This window comes from Erithacus rubecula (genome assembly GCF_903797595.1).
Source record: "Erithacus rubecula genome assembly, chromosome: 1".
NCBI lineage: Eukaryota > Metazoa > Chordata > Aves > Passeriformes > Muscicapidae > Erithacus > Erithacus rubecula.
In genome coordinates, this window is record NC_136658.1 from 85,096,022 (window position 1) to 85,118,169 (window position 22,148).

The window sequence follows — 22,148 nt, forward strand, 5'->3', positions numbered from 1 at the left end:
AACCGCGGCGCTTCTCCCGGCTCAGCCCCGGAGCGCCCGCGTCCCCCCGCCCCGGGGCTTCCAGCGTTCGCCAGTACTTTTGCCGGGCGCTCCCGCTCCCAGCGGGGCAGCGCCGGGTCCCACGGGACGGAACGGGGAGGAGGTATCAGGGCGCTGGGGCCGGGCAGCGCCCCTTCGCCCCGCCCCGCGGTCCGGAGAGGTCCTCCCGCGGAGGGGAGGGAGCCACCCGGGCTGTCCCTGCCTGTCCCTCCTGCGCTGGGGCGGGGGAGCAGCGGCCCTCCCGGCGGGCAGGGGGGAGCCCGGGGAGCTCCTCCCGCGCGATCCCGGCAGCGGCAGCGGCAGGAAGGGCAGGGCGGGGGCGGGGGCTGAGCCTGTGCCGGGGGGGGCGGTTCGCGGAGGAGGGGCCGCCGCCGCCGCCGGGCGCAGCAGGCACAGGGAAGGCAGGAGCGGAGCTGCCGCCGCCGCCGTTGCCGCCGCCGAGGGCCGGGGCCTTGGACGCGTCCGGCGAAGAGCGCGGGAGGAGAAGGAAGGGGAAGCGGGGGGAGCCAGCCGGCCCCTCTCCGAGGACGCGGCCCGCATCCGCCCGGGGAAGGGCAGAGGGAAACAGAGGGGGAGCGAGCGGGCGCCGCCGCCGCCGAGGAGACAAAGAAGCGGAGCCCGCCTGGGCTGGGAGCCTCCCCGCCGCCGCCGCCCGCCCCGCTGCGCTCCCCGCCGGCCGGCCGGAGGTGAGCGCGGCCGCGGGCGGGACGGGGCCGGGGCGGGGGCTGGGGCCCGCCGCAAACTTGTGGCGGCCGTGGGGGACGAGGCGGGGAAGGGGCGTCGGGAGCAGCGGGAAGGAGGGTGTCACCTGGGCGGCCGAGGCTCCGCGGCCGCCCCGCGCAGGAGGGGCCGGTACCTGCCGGCGGCGGCACGGGGGGCCCGGAGCGGGAGGAGGTGTTTGTGTGCCACGTCCAGCTGCGGGGGGGGGCTCGGGGGCGACTCCTCCACATCCTCCCGAGTTGCTGCTCGTGTGCGTGTGTCTGTGTGTGTGCGCGCGTGTGACAGCCGCCGCTTTGTGCCGCCCGGCCGGGGGGCAGCGCCGGGCCGGGACCCACCCCCACCCCGCGCGGGGCTCCGGTGGATGGAGGCGGCGTATCCGGCCGGGCAGCGCCGGGGAAGGCGGGCAGCGCCTCCCGCCCGGAGCGCGGCGCAGCCCCAAAGTTTCCCGGGCGGGAGCGCCGCCGCCCCGCGCGGGACCGGCGGGCACGGGCTCGGGCCGCTCCGCTCGCCTGGCTGGCCGACACCCAATATCGGCTGCAGCAGGGCTGAGGCCGGGGCTGCTCTCAAGGAGCGCTGTGGCCTCGGTCGATGCCAGTGTAGGTAAAGAACATAAAGGTAAAATTACATCTCATGTATTGAGTGTTCAGTGAAGCGCATCCCTGCGTGTTTTGGGAAGAAAATTACTGAAGTTTGTAAGTCTTCTCGCCCTGTTTTTAATTAAAAACGTGGCGAGGCTAACAGCTGCCCCTTGCTGGCAGGGTAGGCACTTTGGCCTATCTCAGATCAGGTTGTCAGATCGGGATTCAGGTTTGTAATTCAGGTCTGACCTGCAGCTGGCTGATCATGAGAGCTCTCGGCTCTCGTTCCTATGTTATATCTTCCACTGATTTTTAAGTGAATGTGGCTCTCTGCGTGCATCTGGGTTATTCCGTGAATTCTATCTAATATTTCACTCGGAACTGTCACATTTTTGTCAAACAGAGAGAAACCTTCTTTAATTTTAAAAGTTGAATGGTGGCTGAAAGTCGGCAAGAATTTAAAGCATTCTTCAGCTTGAACAGTGTTTCTTCCCATGAAGCATTTTTGTTTCTGTGGAACATACTGCTGCTGTTCTAGCAGTTCAACGTGGGAGAATTGGACTTCTCTTTCATGAAATGTGGTAGTGGCCTTTGTAAAAACAAATTTTCATGGCCTAACCACGCGTGGCTTGTATCATCGGGAGTTTGGACTGGTAACTTAATATGGAGGAATTTGAAAGGACTCATTGGGTAGGAGATGATGAAGAATTTCTATTTGAAAGTCCTTGTTTAGCCATTGCTTTTTAGGAATCTGAAGCAGTCAGCACCACATAGATGATGTTAATGGTAATGTGTGTTCATTTTTAGGATTATAATTTCTGATGTAATGTTGTTGCTTCTCTGAAATATTTATTTCACAACTCTGGAAATCAAAAGCCTCTGTCTCACCCAAGTGTGTTTAAGAAGTTAAGCAGATCGCTTTGTCTTTGTAACTGACTTCTTGTGACTTTGACAGAAGATGTCACTTTCGGGAACAGTGGGTAAATGTAACAATAGAAGGCACCTGTACCATGAAGATCAAGGCTGTAATTAGCAAATATTTTTATATAGGCCATGAAACAGATACAGATTCATTATAATGTTAGTTCTTATTGCTGTTTTCTGTCATTGTCTGTTGCATTCACCTCCGACTTCTACCAAATTCCATTTCCAATTGCTTTTGTGAAAAAAAAAAAAAAAAAAAAAAAGTGATGTACAAAATCTCTTTTGCTGTGTTTTCCCAAAACTAGGAGCAGATAGTCTGGATGATCCTTTTATTACATCCTGGCTACTGAACATATGATAAATTCAGAACTTCAGCCTTTGCCTTGTTGCCATACAGAAAGGGAACTTATCTCCCCTTCTTCTCCTCTCTGTTTTCCTGGCTAGCTGTCTGATAGCTTAAGGAAAGGTGTTTGCTCTCTTCCGTGTCACCTCGCATCTTCTCTTAGCTAAAGAAGAGGGACAAGGTCAGCGGTGTCTGCTGCTTTTCCAGCCTTTGTTTTTTTTGTGCCTTGTGTTGCTGTCGGTATGTTAATCCTTTGCAGTGCTCATGGCTTTCCTCAGTAGAAACTGTAACAGTAGAGACTCGAAAAGTGATATCCAGATAGCTCTGTTTGCTGGTCCTGGTCTCGAGCAGCAACCAAACTACCCAGAGTATCTGCGTTTTTCATGCTCCTTGAGCATAAAAGCTGCTTCCAGACTCATGGAGACAGGTGCTGTATCAATTTACTTGCCGCAGGTTTGAAATCAAAACCAAGGCATCTTTGAATGTAAAGCGTATGTTCTAGAAAAATATTTCTGCCTGTATTGAGGGACTGATGGTTTCTAAGCCGTGGGTACTCCCAAACCCCACTCCCAGTGTGTTTTGAGGAAGGAGGATTGCTGATGTGGGTTTATTGGAGGTGTTTGTAGGTAGCTGAAAGCAGATGCTGCCGTGTTTCGGTGAGTTTAGGCAGCCTGGGGTGCTCGTGGCTGGACACCCTGCTCCCCCAAAGTAGGTCATCTGGCCTGTTGGAGAGACAGAGAGTTGAGGCACTCTGCAGGAGAGCTGCTTTCTGCTTCTCATGAAGTAATAAAGGTAGCACACTTTGTCCTTGTGTTTACTAGGTATACAGAAATGTTGTAGAACAATAGTTTCCAGGGAGTGAAAGTCAGGAATTCTTACTAGTTCCTGGAGTGAACGATGTTTAGAGAGCTGGGATGGTGTGTGTAATGTGGGAAATGGCATTGTTCTGTCATCCTGAGGTGAAGAAGTGAGGCCTGCACTAATCATTTCACCTGTGCACCATTGTCCAGTTTTTACTGCGGGAGATCCTGGTACACCTTTTGAAAAATGACTTTTCATTTTACTTGCCAGATTTATGCATGTTGGCCCAGGAATCCAAAAGTTATTTCTGTTTTAGGTAGTTCCAATTTAAATTTTTCCTGCAAATTAATTAGGCCCATTAGTTTTCTCTAACAATGTAGTCAATGGTGTTCTGCCCAATTAAACTGTTGCTCTGTTCAGTGGAGGATAAAGTAATTCTTCCAAATGTTGAGTTTTTGCTGTTTTGTTTTTTTTCTTGAAGTAATCTTATTCCCCCATCATAAGAATTCTTAATTTTTTCATAAATGCTAATGACATGAGTAAGTTGAAAGTACGTTGAAATATCAAATATATATATTTTATATTCAATTAGGTGTATGTGACAAAACAAATCATTTTGTTTCTCACCATTAATGGAGTTCATATTTTAAACCCAGCATAAATAATAACTTTGTGTGCAATGAGGTGGCCTGACAATATACATTTTTAACTTTTATAGAATACTGCAAATTTTAAGAATTCAAGTGCAGAGGAATAAATCTTGATTAGAGAATAACAGCCCATTGCATTTTAAATTACTGCAGCTATACACAAAACTCTGATGTCAGTAAAGTTTTAGAAATACTCATGCTATGAAAAGCATTTGTTAGAGTGGAAGCTCAGGCATGCTGATATAGCCTGTATGTGTTCACAGTTGTAGAAACAAACTTTGTGGCTTAGAGGCTTTTTTACAGTGGAGGTTTGCTGTGCTGCTTTTGGTCCTGATCTCATTAGCTAGTATTAATATAGTGACACGTAGCTACTGTTGATTATTTGGTGGAGCAGACAGTGTGGTGAACATGGGACACTTGGTAGATCCCTGAATTCTCACAAGTGTTGCTTCTCTCTTACAATCATGGCAAAATACAGAGGGAAAGTAAAATGCTGTATGGGTGTGTTTTTCCTTACCCAGTTTTCCTCAATTCATATCAGTTACTGTATGCAGAGTACACACAGCCATAGAAACAGACGTGAAAACAGGTAGTGAGATATACCACAGACAGAATAAAGCAGAAATTCTATTGGACAGAAAAAGGTAGATGTAGTATGTTTACAGAATCAGGTGGCAGCTGTCTTAGGCAACCTGCTTTTTAAAATCTTTTTAAAAATTAATTTAAGACAAACTTTGTTTCAAATAAAATGTTTAATCAGAAAAAGAGATATCGTTAGGTAGCCTGTTGTGTTTCAGCAGTCATGCTGTTTGGATAGGTGGGGCATCAGTAAGCAAAAATAAATGAGCAGACCTTCAGTTTATCACCTGTTTGATAGAAAGGCAGATTTTAGCCTTCTGAGCTGTTGAGGTGTCTACATTCCAGAATGATCAGATTATTTATGAGGGCCTTAGTAAAGAGAAGTGACATGAGTGTGAAAGCAGGTACTGAAGTTTATGGAGAAGCTAGAGGCTGTGTATGCTCTTCCTGATGCAGTCCTCTGAGTCTGGGTCAATTCCTCTCACAGTGTGAGAAGCTGCTTTTAGCAGAGTGCTGTCTCTTGCCTGTCTTTCCCCACAGGTCACACCAGATCAGCTCTGTGCAAATACAGAGGAGCTGTCAGACACTGCAGGAGCACAGGAAGAGGGTTAGCAAAGGCAGGTGCTTTTTGTTCCTGCTGGGGTGGGATTATTGGTTCTGCTAGCACATTTTAAAATCTGCTAGAACATTTTAAAAGTATGTGTTTTATTTTTGAGAAAATATAGGCAAGCTCTTGGGGGAAAAAACTGTCAATGTTGCTTCGGATTTAGCTATATTGTACTTATTTATATTATTTTTAAAAAGTCATTAAACACTGTTTTATAACCTTTCCTTCAAAGTAAGATTAGATTCTTGCAGGGTTGGGAAGGTTTAGAAAGGAATGCTGGTATTCATTAAGCATATAAATTATAAATGAAACAGTAGGTTTTCTAACTCATTCTTGTCAAATTTGTCTGAAATAATGCTTTTTGCAAACTGATTAAGTATTAGTTAACTATATAGTAAAATAAAACACTTCATTCCTTCAGTCCTTTCAGAGGTTTGGGAGAGAAGAGGAACACTATGTCCTGTTAAAACTTACTACATTTATAGAGAGGTAAACTGGTGTATTACTCTAAGTTTTTTAGAGCATTCTGGACTAATAAACATTTTAAGAAACAACAATAAGTGAAGCCTCCTGTTTAACAAAACCTGTCACTGATACCAAAGAAGAGTCCCAAGCATGAATCATACTGACCTCTTGGTTGTAATGCAGTAAGAACACCCTCAGCATACTATGGCTGCAAGGTTTTTCCTTCCTGTTCTTACAATAGCAGTGTATCCATCACACTTGTTTTTTCTCACATGTGTGTTGGACTTGGCTCCCAGTGCCATCCTGGGCCACTGCTGTTGCAGGGGAGCTGACTTCTTAGTTGACATCCTAATGATGTTTTGGATGATGACAAGGAAAGTATTTTTCAACCTTTTAATGCAGAAGGAGAGATACGTGGCTCTGTGATATGCTCTCGGGCTGAATTTTGATAGCTGTCATGACAACAAATGACACGTTCATTTCCCTGAATGGATGGTGTCCTTCCAGACACACACAGAATGTTATCAAATTTGACAGGTCTTGAATGATGGCATGTCAAGGATTCTGGATTCCACCACAGGAGACTTGGGCTGCTGCAAATGCACACTGCCACCTGGTTTAGCAAAACTTACTTTAGGCTTTTTCTTGAGTTAGAGTTCAGGGTTTTTTTTCAGTTTTGTTTTTAGAAGTATCCTTTGAGTTTTCATTTTAAATATATTTAATATTGGTTGAAAATTTAGTTGATAATTTTAGGTTGAAAATTTGTTTGCTAAATAGTAGAAAAGAAAAAAAAAAGTAATTGGACTTCATCCAGTCACTAGTAGAGATTTCAGCAAAACCAGAAGGATAGGTTTTGAGTATTTGTTAGGCTGGAAACGAGCACTCTGTTTTTTTATTTTAATTTTTATTTTGTCTTAGTGCTGTCAGTCAGTGATGGTACAAACACTCCATGGTAGTTCATCTGTGGAGTGAAGGGCCAGGAGCTGACACCTGTGTAGATGGGCTGCAAACAGGGGCAGTCAGTGGCACAGATGGCTTGTTTGGTTTATTTATAGGCTTGGCTGTTGTTTATTTGTAAGGTTGCAGTCTCAGTTGGCCAGGTGTTTCTGGTTTAACTGGACTGAAGAAGTCCTGTAAATTGGGTAAAACCCTATAAATGCTGCTTTTTGTGTGTTTTGTGTTGGAATGTTAAGCTGGATTACAGTGTGTCAGTATCTAGTGCTCTGGTAACTGACTCAAAGGACCTGCAAATAGAAGTCTTTCATGCATGGTGGTGTAATTATTTATTTATAGTTATGAATTACTTTTGTTAGCAATACTGTCTGGCTATACCTGTAATAAAAGTGAAATGATAACTGGTACTGTTTAAGTGCTGGGAAGAAGGTGTCATGTTTGTACCTTTAATTAGTCCTTCCTGCCTGAACTTGGAACTCTGTGTGTGTAGCAACTTTGGAAATGTAAGTTAAGACACAGCATTTTTCCCAGTGACTATTGAAATTTTATAAAAGTCCCTGCTATTTTTTTCAGCTTTGTGGTTTTAATTAAGAATGCTTTTGTTCCAGTCATAAAAGAAGTTGGTTATGGTATATCTTGTTTAATTGTGCTTTCCTTTAATCATTGCTTGTTGAATGCAAAAAATGTAGGTGGCATTTATAGATATAAAGACAGGTATTTTTAAATTAAAAAAAGAGTGAAGCCATTTAGAGTATAAACATCCTGAGCTTTACCTTTCCTGTCTTTCAGAAAAAAGGATGAAAAGAAAAATTGATGATCACTCTCCTTCCTTTAGATTTTCAGGTCTGTAGGCAGTCTTTCTTCTAGTGCTGCAGGGATAATATAGAAATAATTATATTGTGGACTATTCATAAATTCACACTGTTTTGAATTCCATTTAATTCAAATACAGAAAGAAAGTAATGCTAATATCCCAAATAATTAATGCTATAATAAATGATCTGCCTTCCACTTGACACTAAAGGACTTATGTTCTGTTGCATCAAAAGACCTAAATCATTTTGAGCATTCAGTATTAAAATTCTAGTTCATGAATATTAGAAATTTAATCAGATATCTCAGTAAGGGCTGTGTGGATTGTATTGAGTTTAAACTCTGGTAGTCACAAAGCTTGTGTTTAGCACAAGTATCAAAATATGACACATCATTTTTATGAGCTTTGAGGCTCTTAAGGGATGCATGGGGAATCATAATGAGCTGAAATGTTATAGACTTCCTATGACAGAAAAATGCTCAAGTCTGGGTAATGTCATTACTGTGACAATGTGTGTCTTCCTCCTTTAGTCTTGTCTTATAATGATACTCTTGGTTGCATTCCTTTAGGATCTTTTCTGGTTTTGCTGACAGGAGATTCTGGATGTTTACTTTATTCAGGTATTTCACCTCTCTGGAAGACACAATGTCAAAGCTTTGCCAAAGTTTCATTCTTTGTTTTGTATTCCAACTTGTCCCTCAGGCATGTGCTTAGTACCACTAGTGTTCCTATTGGAATAAACTTCTCTTATTTACAAAACACAAAGTTGAGCCATATGCACATCCTTTCCAAGACAAGAACCACTGTTACATTGCAGGCCAGTTCTTTTTTAGTTACACATTCTTTACTTGTCATAACATGTATATTGAATTATGGAACTTCTGCTGTAGTGTCACACAGCCAGCTTATTTTTAGAGACAGACATTATGGCTATACATTGTGTATGACATTAGTTTTCCAGCAGTCCCATAAAGTCAGTGTGGCTCCTTGTAGTTTAGGATTGCTTATTGCTCATACTTATACTGAGCTGTTGCAGAACAGGTGTGGATCAGGCAGTGCTTGATATAATGCCTGTTTAAGTTGGTGGAAAAGGAAGTTAGTCCCTCAGGGAGGAAACAAGGAATTCATTAGTTTTATTTAAAAACATGAAACCTAGAATTTAGAACATAAAACCAAAATTAATGAAAGCAGGAAAAAAAAGGGGAAAACTAAAATGTGATGCAAGAAAAGCTCTTAAATACATGCAGGGTTGTAATTCCTGTTTTGAAAGAACCAAGGTTTGAAAATAAGTATATTAATGCAGATCATGGAAATTCATTACTTTTAAAATGCTTTGCCCCCCAAGTTTTAACTGTATTAGATTGCTTAATGGTGCTGCTAGACCTGATTTCAATGTTCTGTTATAAAAGTCTTTTCAGATTGCCCTTGTGATTTGTCTGTTCTTTGGTATTTTTTTTTTTCCTTCTTTCCGGTTAGATAATTTTAGTGGTTAAGTAGCTGGTCATTTGGATTCCTTTGAGTTAATATAAGTGATGTACTTGTGGTTAAAAGAAGATACCATACATAACTGCAATCTGAATTAATGGCCATTGACTTACTTTTCTGCAGCAATGGCATACATACCATTACTGAGTGTACATAGCATTTGAAGCACCTTGGTATTTAGTAGATTATACTGTGCTTGCTAAACAGGTACTAAAATTTTAAATGCTTCATTCTTCAAAAGTAGCAATCCCAAATCTGATGTCAGTGAGTCATGAATGCAGGTGAGTCAAGGTGGAGCTGTGCTAGAGAGGAGGTCATTTTCCAAATGCCACTTCCTGGTCAGCTCTGCCTGCCTGTTGCCCACCTGACTGGTAGCAGCCCTTGGATCTTGCTCCTGTGCCATTTTCCTGCCACAGGCTTTTTTGAATGGGAGAGATGTGCCTAGTTTTCAGCAATGTCATCCCTGACACTAAGCACCTGGATTTCAGTGGATTTTTAAGTTGTTAATACTGTTGTTCCAAAATTGTGGCACCTACTTGGTATTAAGAAGACTCCCCACAAAACCCAACAATCAAAACTTCCACACCTCAATGTTAATACTTGCACATGGTATCAATATAATTCATAGTTTTGGCAATTGTGTACATGCACCTTTAGATTTTCTTAGGGAAGTACCATTTTATTTTATGAATCTGTAAATACTTAACTCAAGAAAAACTTTGATTTAGTTGGTGCATACCTTGATTATTGTGCTGTCGAAACTGATGGTGGTCACCTGTGTCTTTGCTTTGTTAATCTTTTCCCTCCTCCTTTTCTATTGCACACTATTTTGTAGATAATTAGGATTGGGAATAGCCTTTATTGTGAGAGGTCATGTTTTTGTGTTGTCTGTAATCCATTCATGCGGTGGAAGTTTTTAAGCAAAGAAAATAAAATATTGGATAAAAATAGAAACAATGTATTCTGTCTAGCATGATTACACACATTTGGGAATGAGTAAGATTTGACTGAAGCATTGCAGGTACTTGAGGTACATAAGTAGAGTTGATGAGATTTCTGAAATGAGAATACACTTGAACCCTTGCTTACAAAATTTCTGTATAATAGATTTAACTTCTTTCTTCTTTGAATATGTTCTGAGGGTATTGGGGTGGGCTCCCACGTGGGTCAGTCAATACATATCTTTCCTTAAATAACACAAAACATTTGTACATTGAGAAGTGTAATAAATAAATGTTTTGCGTTGTTTTTCCAGAATTTTAAGTGGCAATGATTTGAAGTACTGTAAATTTATGGAAGGCTAAAATGACTGTGTGGAACTGTTTTGCAGAGAAATCTATTTTCCTGCAGCTGCTGTGTGCGACTGATCATCGTATATTGTCTTGCATCCACAGCCCTTTGCTCTAAAACCTCTTTCAAAGCATCCAAATCTGCCTCTTTCCCCATCTCCCTTCTGCTCCCTGTGCAGTCCCTGCCTGGGAAATCCACATCCTCTGGTTCATGCCCTCTTTCCAGGCAGCCCAGGGGCTGTCAGGTAGCTGAATGGCGTCCAGCTGCTGTGTTATGAAGCCCTTTGTCTAAAGATGTGCTGTTAAAGTTCCCGGGGAGGCTATTACTCATCTATTCTTCATGCCGGAAGAGCCTTTCCATTAAATTAACAGCTGTGAATAGGATTTGGATGAAGATATTTTTGTTAGTGTTCTGTTGGCTCTCTATTCCAACTGAAATGTAGTTGCACACAGTCACAGAAATGAGGTTGTCTGTTTGCTTGTGTCTGCTCTGGGTAGGAGAAAGTATAGGGTATTTTACAGATTATTCTGCTGAATATCATTCTTATTTTCTACCTTGATATATATATGCTTGCTCATTGGTTTTGGGAATGATTAATTAAATCTGAATTTATTGTGGTCCAAATTGGGGTGGGATTTACCAGTATGAACTGGTTTTGGGCTAAGATGAATTGTATAAAAATAACACTGTACTTTCCTTCACTATACATCCTCCTTCTGCTGCTTGCCCACGCTGTATAGTAGGGGAGAGCTGCCATGGAGAGAATTGTGTGATGAGGTTCAGCACTGGATCCCAGTGTCACAGAGTGTTGCAAGAATGGTGAAAGCAATATTATTTTAGTTTTTTCTGTTTTCCAATAGATGGATATTCTCTTTTTTGTAATATTTCTTCAGAACATTGCTGTTCTGAAAAGTCTGTTGTTTTCTATGAAATTAAATGTAGCCTGGGGTTTTCAGCATCTAGATGTGCTAGATCTGTAATGTACTTACTGACAGATGCTGATTCTGAGGACTTAATATGGAACACTGATGGGAAACTTACACATTTTAAGGGCAGGTAGAGGAAAGAGAGTTGGAAGATAGAAATATTGAGTTCAGGAAGAGTTAGACAAAGGGTATATGATTCACAGTTAGTAGCCTTAAATGTATATCTGCATTTTGGAAGGTTTCATGTGGGCATACTTTCAATACTGTTTTTTAAAGTAATTGTTGTATGCTTATCAGCTTTTGCTGTGATGTGGACATAATGCAGGTTGCTGAGTCATTGACCCAACAATTTGTATATCTTCACCTTGTTTAGCTTCATACCAAGAAGCAGTAGAAATGTGATTTTTATATAGTAAATCACTAGGTGAATATACTTGTTCACAAAGGAAAGACTTAAATTTTTCTCTGGTATGTCTAATTTTTAATCGTTATGTGTGGACTTACAGAATGTGCTCAGCTGAGATTGATCACTGGTGTGTGAAATGACCAAATTATAACAATGGAGGTTTTAGAGGTGGGTAATATATTTTCATATGTAGCTTCCAGCAATGACTTTAATACACTGAAGGCCAGACTTTCAATGCTTCTGTTATTGAAATGTAGTGCTCTGATCGTTTCTCTGCTGAACTTCAATTTAGAACTTCATCTGGAAAACATCCAAGGAAAAAAGCATCAAAGCCAAATAATAATTGTCTCGGAATGCAGGAAGATCTTTGAGTACAGAATTAAAATAGGTAGCAAAAAAAAGTGAAAAAGTGGACACCTTAAAGGCTAAATATGTAAGTAAGAAAAGGCTGGCATGTGCCTTGATGTTGTAATGGTTTGCTAACCTTGCATACAGGAAGTAAACTTCTGCATTCTTACTGTTTATAGCTTTGTTTCCCATCTTGAATACTTTGGCTTTGCTTTACCTAAAGGATTATTACTCCTTTGCTGATAGATCCTCAGGAAGTGTATTGCCACTCACGAAACCCTGAAATGGTCCTCTGCTGCACTTCAAAGCCACCAGGTGAACTCTTCCAAATATTTAATCAACTGAGTTATGATACTCAAGCTACTTGTGAATGTGTTTAGTTTACTTTTCTGAGGTTTAGATTTGGGACTTTGTAAAGAAAAGCACATATGGGAAGAAGAAAATGATGATTAAAAGAAGTGTGTGCACAGTTGAGAATTGGTTCTGGCTTTTTGGCATTTTAGGTGTGCCAATGTGAGAACAGTTTCTCTAGTTCTTCTGTCAGTGTAGTAATAGCTGTGGGACGAAGCTTCAATAGCTGACAGCTTTTTTGTTTACTATAACTACAATTAAAAGTACCATAGAAGTACCATAGAAGTTAAATTTCATACTGCTTTTATTGGAAGAATGATTAAAGAATAAATGTCATCTGTATTATCCAGGAGCACCTCTGTGTACCATGCTGAAGTCATTCAGATTTTCCTTTCTTTACAGTAGGTCTGGACCTGTCAAACACAGATTTTGGTGGTTTTTGGATTGTTCTGGCAGCATCAGCAGATGGTTTCAGTGCCATCTCCAAAATACATGGAAAGTTCTGTAAAGTGCAGATTTTCTTGGGTTTTGTTTGTTTTTACTATGCTTTGCAGTGAATATTAAAATGTTCAGAAAATTTAGCATACTCTGGGCACATGTCTGCTGGGCACAATAAAATTTTGCTGTGGCATGTGGAAACCTCTTTTTATCCCATCCACAAGCTCAGTGTACCTGAAAAACCCAGTAATTTGCTGTGGAATGAGTTGGGGAGAGATCTGCTCTGCAGTCTGAATCTTAGCAGACATGGGGATTTTCTTCACCTCTTCTATTACAGAGGACTCTTCTGCTTGCTTTAGTTTCCACATTGTCTTTTCAGCTCAGCCCACGCATTTTTCTTGCTTTTCTAGGAATAGCTTCCCTAGATGGCAACACCAGTGGCTGGCAGCTCTGTGCTTGTTACACCTGGGTAAAAAGCCCTGGCTTTCTCAAAGCCCACTGCCTCTAGCAGCAATGAGTAGATACACTGATCACTAGGAGATGTGAGTGGCAGGTGTGTTGTAGTCTTGTCTCTGCATGGCTGCAACCCTCATCAGCTGCAGCAGCTGAATGGATCCTGGTCTGGGATTGATGGATTATTGTAGTGGTAGAGTGTCTGTGCTATGTTACATATTCCAGTTGATGGTGCCATGAGTTGTTTTAGGTGCTTGCAAATATACTGTCCCCAACAGGGTTGAAATGCTCTTGATTTTCTTCTTCATTCATAGAAATGTTGCAGGAGGTCTGGATTGGACTCTGATATTAGAATCACTTCTATTTCCTGCCTTTTTTTTTTTCTGAGTCATCTTTGCATACTTATATAAAAAGCACACATGCACTGTCTTCACAGCAGGTATTTCTATGGAAAGCACTTGGGAAGTTTGTTACAGATTATAGGATCCACCTCTCTGGAGTAAGATTATTATCTTGATTTCTGTGTGTGTTTAAAAACATAGTATCACCCTTAAAGCACGTCTTGTCAACAGAGTTACTAGTCCCTGTTAATTTTAATCTTTGGGTAAAAGGATGTGTGTTAGAATAACTTAGTTTCAAGATGCAATATGAGGTTTAAAGAGAGAAACAGTATGTGCCTGCAAAGAGGTGAATGATTCTCTGTTTCTCTGTATCAGTGATTCCATCCTTGAAAGAAAAACACAAGCAGGAAAGTCATTGCGGTCATGTAATGTTACTTGATTTCAGCTTGCAAGTCTGAGTTTTCATTCTGAGAAAAGAAGATAATTTAATCACAGATTGCAAATAGTGGAAATTATATACCCCTGGAATGTAGAAATGATAGCAGAAGGATGATTTAGTTGATTTCTACCTACAGCACTGGATTCACTCTTTTTGGCAACAGCAAGATGTTTAGTTCAGCTCCACCAATTTTTTTGGAGGTCTCACTCTAATTTGTGGAGCTTGGAGATTGTGTGATTATTTCAGCCAGCAGGGGAGCCTTATTTCTTTAGTCTTTTTTTTTTATTTTTTATTTTTTTTTAGTAATCTGTTTGCTAATTCTTTGGGGTTTTGTTTGGGGGTTTTTTAGTTTTTTTGGAATGTTACTTCATCATGTGCACCATTAAACATTTTATGCAGGAATGAGAAGTAATTATTTCTTCTTCAGTTGGTTCACACTGGAATAGCCATAAAACTCTTGATCCTGATTCTTCAGTGTTCAGCTTGTAAATCATTTAGTTTGTGCTCCAAGAGCAATGTGTTTGTATAAATCCACTATTGATGTTGATGTATCATTTCTTCTTCAGTTTCACTTAAGGCAAGTGTAAATAACTTTACAGAGTTGCAAAACAGTAGGAAAATAAGCCTCCACAAGCTAAGGCATCAGATTTATTTTCTGGGGCAAATGAAGAGATTCTTTGAAGCCTGATCAAAGCCCAGGCTCTCCAGTTGTGCATAGTATAAAGCTGGTGGCATTTGAGCCTAATTTTTTGGCTTCAGGAGTTTTTTGGTATTGTTTTCTTATTCTTTTTTTTTTTTAAATTTTATTTTTTTTATTGGGACTTTATATCTCTGGAACCCATATTCAACATATTTCTGGAAATGACAAGTGTACTGCCATATGGCATACCAGATTTCAAGCTGCTCTAAGGTGCATGTGTGAATTTTAGAGTGCCTGGGAGAAATGAATGAAAACCACATTCTCAATTTTATCTGTTACCAAGCTCTGTAGGCAGAGGAATGGGAAGGCTTTGAAGTAAATTCTGCTGGAGGGATTGTGTGCTTATTTCTGAACCACCATCCTAATGCAGCAAGGTGTAGATGTAATTTATGTTTCAAAATATGCACTAATTTCAGCAGGGCTGTCAGTTTATGTGCTGCTCTGCTATTCTGGGAGATGGTAAGAAATACTGAGCATCTTTTTGCTACTGGCAACTGTTACCATTTTCAATTCTTGATTTTCAACCCTTTTTGTGCCTAAACCTCTCTTTCAGACTTTAATGCCTGATCCTAATTCTTAAGTATTGTTGAACTGTTATTTCTGTATATGCTCTGCTTCCTTAAAAGGTTCTGTGTTGATTATACTTTGGGTAGATTTCTTAAGCTTTTGTTGATTAGTAAAAGCTGAGGAAGCATTACCAAAGGTGTTTGTACCAGAGTTATTTTTCATTTTGGAGACTTTTTATGTAAACTTTTTAATCACAGAAAAGATGTTTGGGAAAGTTGTCTGGATTTGGTTATACAAAGCATCTGCTCCTTGCAGAGGGCAAGCTATTAAGGTAGTTCCTTAAGATCAGTTGTGTGATCAGCTTACTGATCACTGAAATTTCTGTGAAATTTCTTCAGAATCAAAGACAATTAATTTTGAAGGGCTTTATGGTGTATAAAGGGGGAAGAAACTTGTGAGATAGCTAATTTGAGTGATTAATATTTTTCCACAATAGTTGCTTAGCTGGTAAAATTTGGTAAAATTAATTCTTTCTCCCTCTAACAATAAGAGAACACTCACAGGGGAAATCATGTTACACTACTAAATCCTTTCCCCCAAATTAAATTTTTCTTTTTAAAAAAAGTTTCTTGATACAGTAATTGAAAAAAATGTACCTTTATACAGTAATTGTTCATGACCACTTCCAGTGCACAGCCTCATGCTCTTTGGTTTGTGTGAAACCCTAAGGCTTTTCTGAGCTTCCTCCATGTTAGGTCATCTCCATGATCCAATTTAACTTGCTGTATGCCAGTTAATTGCTGTTTCTGACCTTGAATGAAAGAGCATCTTATGTGTTCCAATTGTTTCAGAAAGATGAAGGCAAAGGAATGATCTTGCAGTGATGTAAAGCAGCAGTTTTACAGGTGTTTATAACACCAACATTTCTGATGTTCTCACAACACATGGTGGAAAAATGTTTTCCTTCTTCTAGAAAATACTGATTTGTTAGGTCTGTGTTATTAAATAACTCAGTTATCTGAGTTTGGATGCCTTGATGAGTTGAGATGCAGGAAGCTGTGGTCCTGTGGCAGCAGGAGGGCCAGGAGCTGCCCTTGGGATCTGTGTGTGTGCTGTCCTCCTCTGGCCTTGGGACAGCTGTCCCTGGTAGGAGGTCACAGTCAGGAGCCTGAACAGACACAGACTGGGGGGTTCCTAATGCTGAGACCATGTCCTCTTGAGTGACATGGGCAACTACTGGAAAATTCATGGAGTTTTCAAGGAGGAGAAAATTGTATCCCTTCTTTCTTAATGTTTTTTTGGGGTTTTATTTCCCCTCCTGGTGTGTGATATGTTTTCAAATTATCTTCCTCTTTCTAGCACAATAGATTTTATTTTTTTTTAAATAATTTAAGCAAACTTTTTTTTTTTTTTTTTTTTTTTTTTTTTTTTTTTTTTTTAATGCAAAATCTTGGTGCATATCTTTATTCCACTTAAAGACTTCCGGAGTACAGAGATTCTTGCAATAGTTATAAGTCATTGTTCTTTGCTTTTGAAATTCTGTCACCATATGTAGCACCATGTATATATTCAATGAAAAAATTTTATTTGAAATCAAGAATTTGGAATTCTTGGAATGCAATTTCCGTGTGTTTTGGTAGGAATAAAATAAAGGACATTTTAGAGTTTTTAACTTTACCTGCTTTACAAACAAACAGTTTTGAAATATCACATTTTGTGTCAGAATAGCGATACACTTCTCAAATTGCCAGCCATGTAGAAACTGGTTTTGGAATGGTTTAAGAGGGGTAAATTTCTTAGTTAGTCTTCTTTCTTCATACATTTGTTTCAAAACTCTTCTTCCAACTTTTCTGGAAATTCTGTGTATATTTCATATCTTTAAAGAAACCTAGGCAAGAAACTCTTGGAAAAAAATCACAAAATGGAACATCTAGTCAGCCTTTTGAAGAAGAATCCCTGTATGCTGAACTTTTCATCATGTGTCTCTGGCTTGGATCAGAATTAGCAACAAACATTTCCTCAGTTCTTCCCTTTCTGAAAGACTGACTTGAATTTGTTAGCAGTTTGTTTTATCTCTCAGGATTGGAATTTAAGCTGTCAATGCTAAAACCTGAGCTCTTTTGGTGTAGTAGTCATTGCAGGTGATATGTCTTTCCTTTATTGTGTATAAATGTTCTTAGATGTATTATCTCTGAAATTTCAGTGTATCAAAACCAGTGTTTGTTCTGAGGCTATCACCAGCCAACCCTTATTTTCTCTCAAATTGTTCTGAATGCTGTAACAATTGGTGGTTGTTTGTCATCAGTTGAAGTTAAAACTAAGCTCTGCAGAGGTCTTCTGTGTGTATTTTTCCTACCCTCTCTGTGAAGAGAATTGCTAATTGCTCAAAACGTTTCTGCATCTCTTTCAGTGTCCCTCTGACATTCTTGTCTTGTTTCTTTGTGTGCTTTTTCACTGCTTGACCTTCTCGTGTGAGTTATCTTTACAAGCCACTTATTACTACATCCGCTATCCACGTTCTTGTTTTGAAAACACCAGTAAAGAGCAATTCTGAAATAAAATTGTGATTGTATGCCCATCTAAGCTTTATTGCTTGGTAGATATTGCAGGTAATGACACTAAGGAAGATATGAGAGCACCGGTGAGCAAACAACATGTAGCCCTGGTAGATTTGAAATCTTGTTTATGTATTGATACTGTTTCAAGAAGCTCTGTAGACCTGAAGCAGAATTCTTGCTGCCCTTAGGCCATCAATTTACACATACTCCTGGTTCTGCAAGTTTTATTTGAAATCATAGATGTGTGTAGTTGGATTGTTTTGTTTTGGGTTGGGTTTTTTTAGTGAAGAATTGTTTCATAACATTTGTTGGCAAATAGCCTGAGTCAGTGATTCAAGAGAGGGGGAAATCGTGCCTTGCTGAGAATCACAGAAATTTTGTGATTCTGATTTTTGAGGACCCCATGATCTCATAGCATTTTTTGGTAAAGCTTTTCTATAGGTACACAAGATGCCATTCACAGTTTGTGGATGTGTTTATATTAATGGCTTATTCTTTAATTTGACATTGTACATTTGACTGATTGGCATGTGCCAATAACTTTCCAAAGCTGGTGCTCAAGTCTGGGTTATATACTCTTCTGCTCACCAGGATAAGCTGTCTTCAAGTAGCAGGTCCTCCTTCCTCTCTGCTCCAGGGAGAGCACTGAAAGAGGAGGTTTTTTTGCCTGTGAGGACATTGAAAAGCTGGACCAAGTAACAGCACTACCCTTCTTTGAGGTGGTTCTTCCTTCAAGCTTTGTTCAGACAGAAGGCATTTTTGCCCTGTGACAGTTTTGAGTTTGGTTCTCAGACCTAAAGTGCTTATTTTGAAGCTCCCATCAGGTTGTATTCTGCAGAAAAGAGGAGTCATGTTTCTGTGGTGAAGCCAGCTAGCTTTTTTAGAAGCAAAGCTAAAACTGGCTTCTGAAACACAAGCTGAGCAAGGTGTGTAACATTTGTCCTTGAAGTTTTTAAGTGTGGAACTGTCTCCTTCAAAATTTTGTTATATAGGTCTAGAAACCCATGCTAGAAATTTTGGCTGGTCCTCTAGGGTTGTTCTTTTTTCTGTTGTCTGTTTCCTTTGTATCTCACAAAGTAAGGTAGTAATATGTCTTTAATAAAAGTAAATTGCCCTGAGTTGCTTTGTTTTGAGTATGTTTTGAAGTGTTAAATACTGATTGACCCTTCTTGAGCTCATTAATGGCTATTATAAGCAGGAAACATAAGAATTCTGGCTGAAGGAAGTTTGCTCATGTAAAGTTACTTCAAGCTGGTAAAATGCAAAGTGAGAATAGTTTTTTTTTTTTGGCAAAGGAATGAACTAATGAATGGTGTACCCCATTTATGGTGTCAAAACCAGTACTAGATGATGCATCATGCTTTGTATCCTTGATGTTGTTTGGTCATGGTAGGTTTATTTCTAATTCCTGGAGCATCACCAAAATTTTGAATCCTGTTTATACAGCATGTCTATTCCTGAGCTGATTTTTTTTTCAAATTTTTTTTTGTTGTTTGCTACCATATGTCAAATGCTCTAAGAGCATGAAGCTTGTTGTACTGCTTTCTTAAGGTACCTAGTGCTTCTAAAAATTCAGTAGATACAATTTGATCACTTGATATATTCACAGTCTGTAGGTAGGTTCTACTTTTGAAAATATTCAATTCTTACTGGGAACTGCTACTTTATATTTGTCAAGAAGAAAGCAACTGAGGCATTTGTGATATTGCTGATTTAAATAAAAGGTTCCTATAACAATTTTTTTTGAGAAAATTTGTGCCTATGGTTTAATAATTAAAAGTGAGTTTTTGAGACTGTTGCTCTTAGAGTTCATGTCCTAGACTTTGTGTTGTGAAGCATGTGGCATGCTTGTCTTCTTTTGAAATTTGAGACATGTAACTTTCCTAAAGGATCTGTTCTTGTTGTAGAATCCATGTTTGCATCATAGTCAACTGAAAGGAATGATAAATTACAAAGAAAACCAATATAATCAAAATTGTGCAGAAAGGAGAGGAAATTGTTCTGCCTCCTTTAAAGTTAACCAGAATTTTCAAAATTATTTAAGTATACAAGTACTTATTTAGTGTTTTCAGATCTTTATTAGTTTTTTAAAACTCGGAGGTGATACTCTTAGCTTCATTTTTAGGCAGAGATGTTTGGATCATGAAGCCAATGTCTTCATATTTCTCTTAGCAAAGCTTCTGTTCCTGCAGGTCAATAAAGCCATTTTGGAGTTTGTTCAGAAAACCCCGTGGAAATACACCAGAAAAGCCCATGTGATTGAATAATATGCATGGAAAATGCCTCCACCTTTTGTTTCCTTTTGTCACAGAAAGGAAAAAAACAAATCCCAACCTCATGTTATTGTCTTTTAATCTCTGCTGCACTGAGAATGCTGTGGCCCAGATCTTCCCATTTGCATTGTGGAATTGGAGTACAGACCTTAAAATTACTTAATTACCCTCCCTCCCTCCCTCATCATCATCCTCTCTCTGTCTGGAATTTAGTGGTTTCTCAGATTGTTGTTCGGCATGTAAAAGATGACATTTAATAAAACTATACAATTGTTTAGTGAAATTACTGAACTATTTAAAAGTTTGTTCTTGAAACTTTGAGCCTTTCTGTACTACAAACAAAGTTTTTGATATGTATGTTTGAAAGTGGAAAGCATATGTTCTCTTGGCTTTTGTTTTTTAGCAACAGGTATGTCTTCAAATGGCATCATGACATTTTAGTTTCTGGCCTGCCTGAGGAAGGTGATTTAGGTTAGCTATTGAGAAAGAGCTATTCAGCAAGGCTCATGTACCCTTCAGAGAGATCTTTGACTCTTGTGACTGCCTACTACAAATGAGGGACTTCTAATTTGTTTTCTTTTGCTTCTTGTTCCCAAAAGAAAGGACAGACCTGGACATCTATAAATGTTTGGGGTAGTTGGATGAGCTTGGAAAATACTGTATGAAGAGATAGACACATGATTATTATATATCCATAAATAAACTGCACTGAAGTGGTGAAGTGTTCAGGCCTTCTGAATGTTGTCTAAATTTTCTTTGAAATATTTAGCAAGGATAATAAAATCCAGATAGAATAAGAGCTTATTTTTTAAAATTTTATCATTTTTTCAGTACCCTTCAGATTGGTGAGGTTTTGTTTTAATCTCCTCTCCATGTTTTCCAACATGAAATAACCCTGTGTCAGAAGGTTCCTTACCCAGGAAATCTTTAAAAAACAACCCCTAATGAACAAGAAAATGAGAACTGGGACACCATTGTAGTAAATGTTGAATTCACATAGTGGTTGTTGTTATGGTTTACATACATTTTGAGCACTGGGACCAGGACAAACGTCTGTGCCACAAGTAGAAGGAACAGTTGTTTGAGAACTCAGAAATAGCAACTGGCTTCTTCAAGGGATGCTGGGAAGAAGAGGCATTTCCCAAGTCTTTTTGCAATGCCTGGCAGAGAAAGGTAGCTCTGAATTTTCTTTCTTGTAAATGAAATTTTATTAAGCTGTGATTGCCATCTATGTCATACTATAAAGATGGTTGAAAAATGTGCTGATTCTCATTTCATTCAGTTTATTGTCATACCGTATGGGATTTAAATGAGACCTAATGGAGTAGTAATTGGATTTGATTGGATTTGCAGTGCCTGTGTGACATGAAGGAGAATTCATAGTACTCTGCTCAGTCTGTTGTAGAGAGCAAATGCAAAAATTAAATCTCATACAAAACTGGAAACAAATAGATTGACTATATCCTTAAACTTTTTTTTAAAAAAGGAAATTTGAGGAAAATTGTAGCTGAAGAATTTCATTCTAGGTTTTGTCAGAATGTTTCTGACAGGCTTATTGACTGCATGATTCAGTTGGGAGGTATTTTCAATTAACTGCATATTTTAATATGTATTAACTGTATATTTTCAGTATATTAATTGTATATTGTATGTAAATACAATGAAGTTATTATTTGTTTATTGTGTCTGATATTCTCTGTTGTGCTTTAATAGCAGAAAGCATATGGGTCACTGATTTGAATTTGGGTCAAACCAGTAATATCCAAAATTGCTGCCTTACAAAGAGATGTCTCTGAATACCTCTTAAAAAGGATTTTGAGACTAAGTGCCCTAAGAAAATGGTAGCTGCTCTTCATTGGTGCTTCTTTTGAATTAAAACTATCTGGAGTTCTGGAGTGCAACCTTGCATTTGTGTATTAGGTGTTTCTTTGAATTTCTTTTTTAATTAGCTCTGTATTCTAGAATGTACCAGATTTTGACCAAGGAAATTTCTTGTTTTCAGACTTTTCTGAGTATTGCTAATGACTGTATTCAGGAAAAACCCAAACAGAAACAAAGATACCCACCTCTAATTGTGTGAATCTTGGTGTAAGAAGCACAGGCTTGAAATATGCTGTCCTAAATATAACCACATTAATAATGAATGCTTTACTCTCTCC

At 39.6% G+C, this 22,148-nt stretch overlaps 1 protein-coding gene across 1 annotated transcript in view; it reads left to right on the plus strand.

The window, feature by feature from the left end:
- Positions 1-385: 385 nt before the first annotated feature.
- The window catches only part of NCK2 (NCK adaptor protein 2), an 83,414-nt gene continuing 61,651 nt past the window's right edge, over positions 386-22,148 (plus strand). Inside the window, exon 1 of the mRNA XM_079300704.1 lies at positions 386-725. The gene's annotated coding sequence lies outside the window, so the exon portion shown is untranslated. The remainder of the gene's footprint in view (positions 726-22,148) is intronic.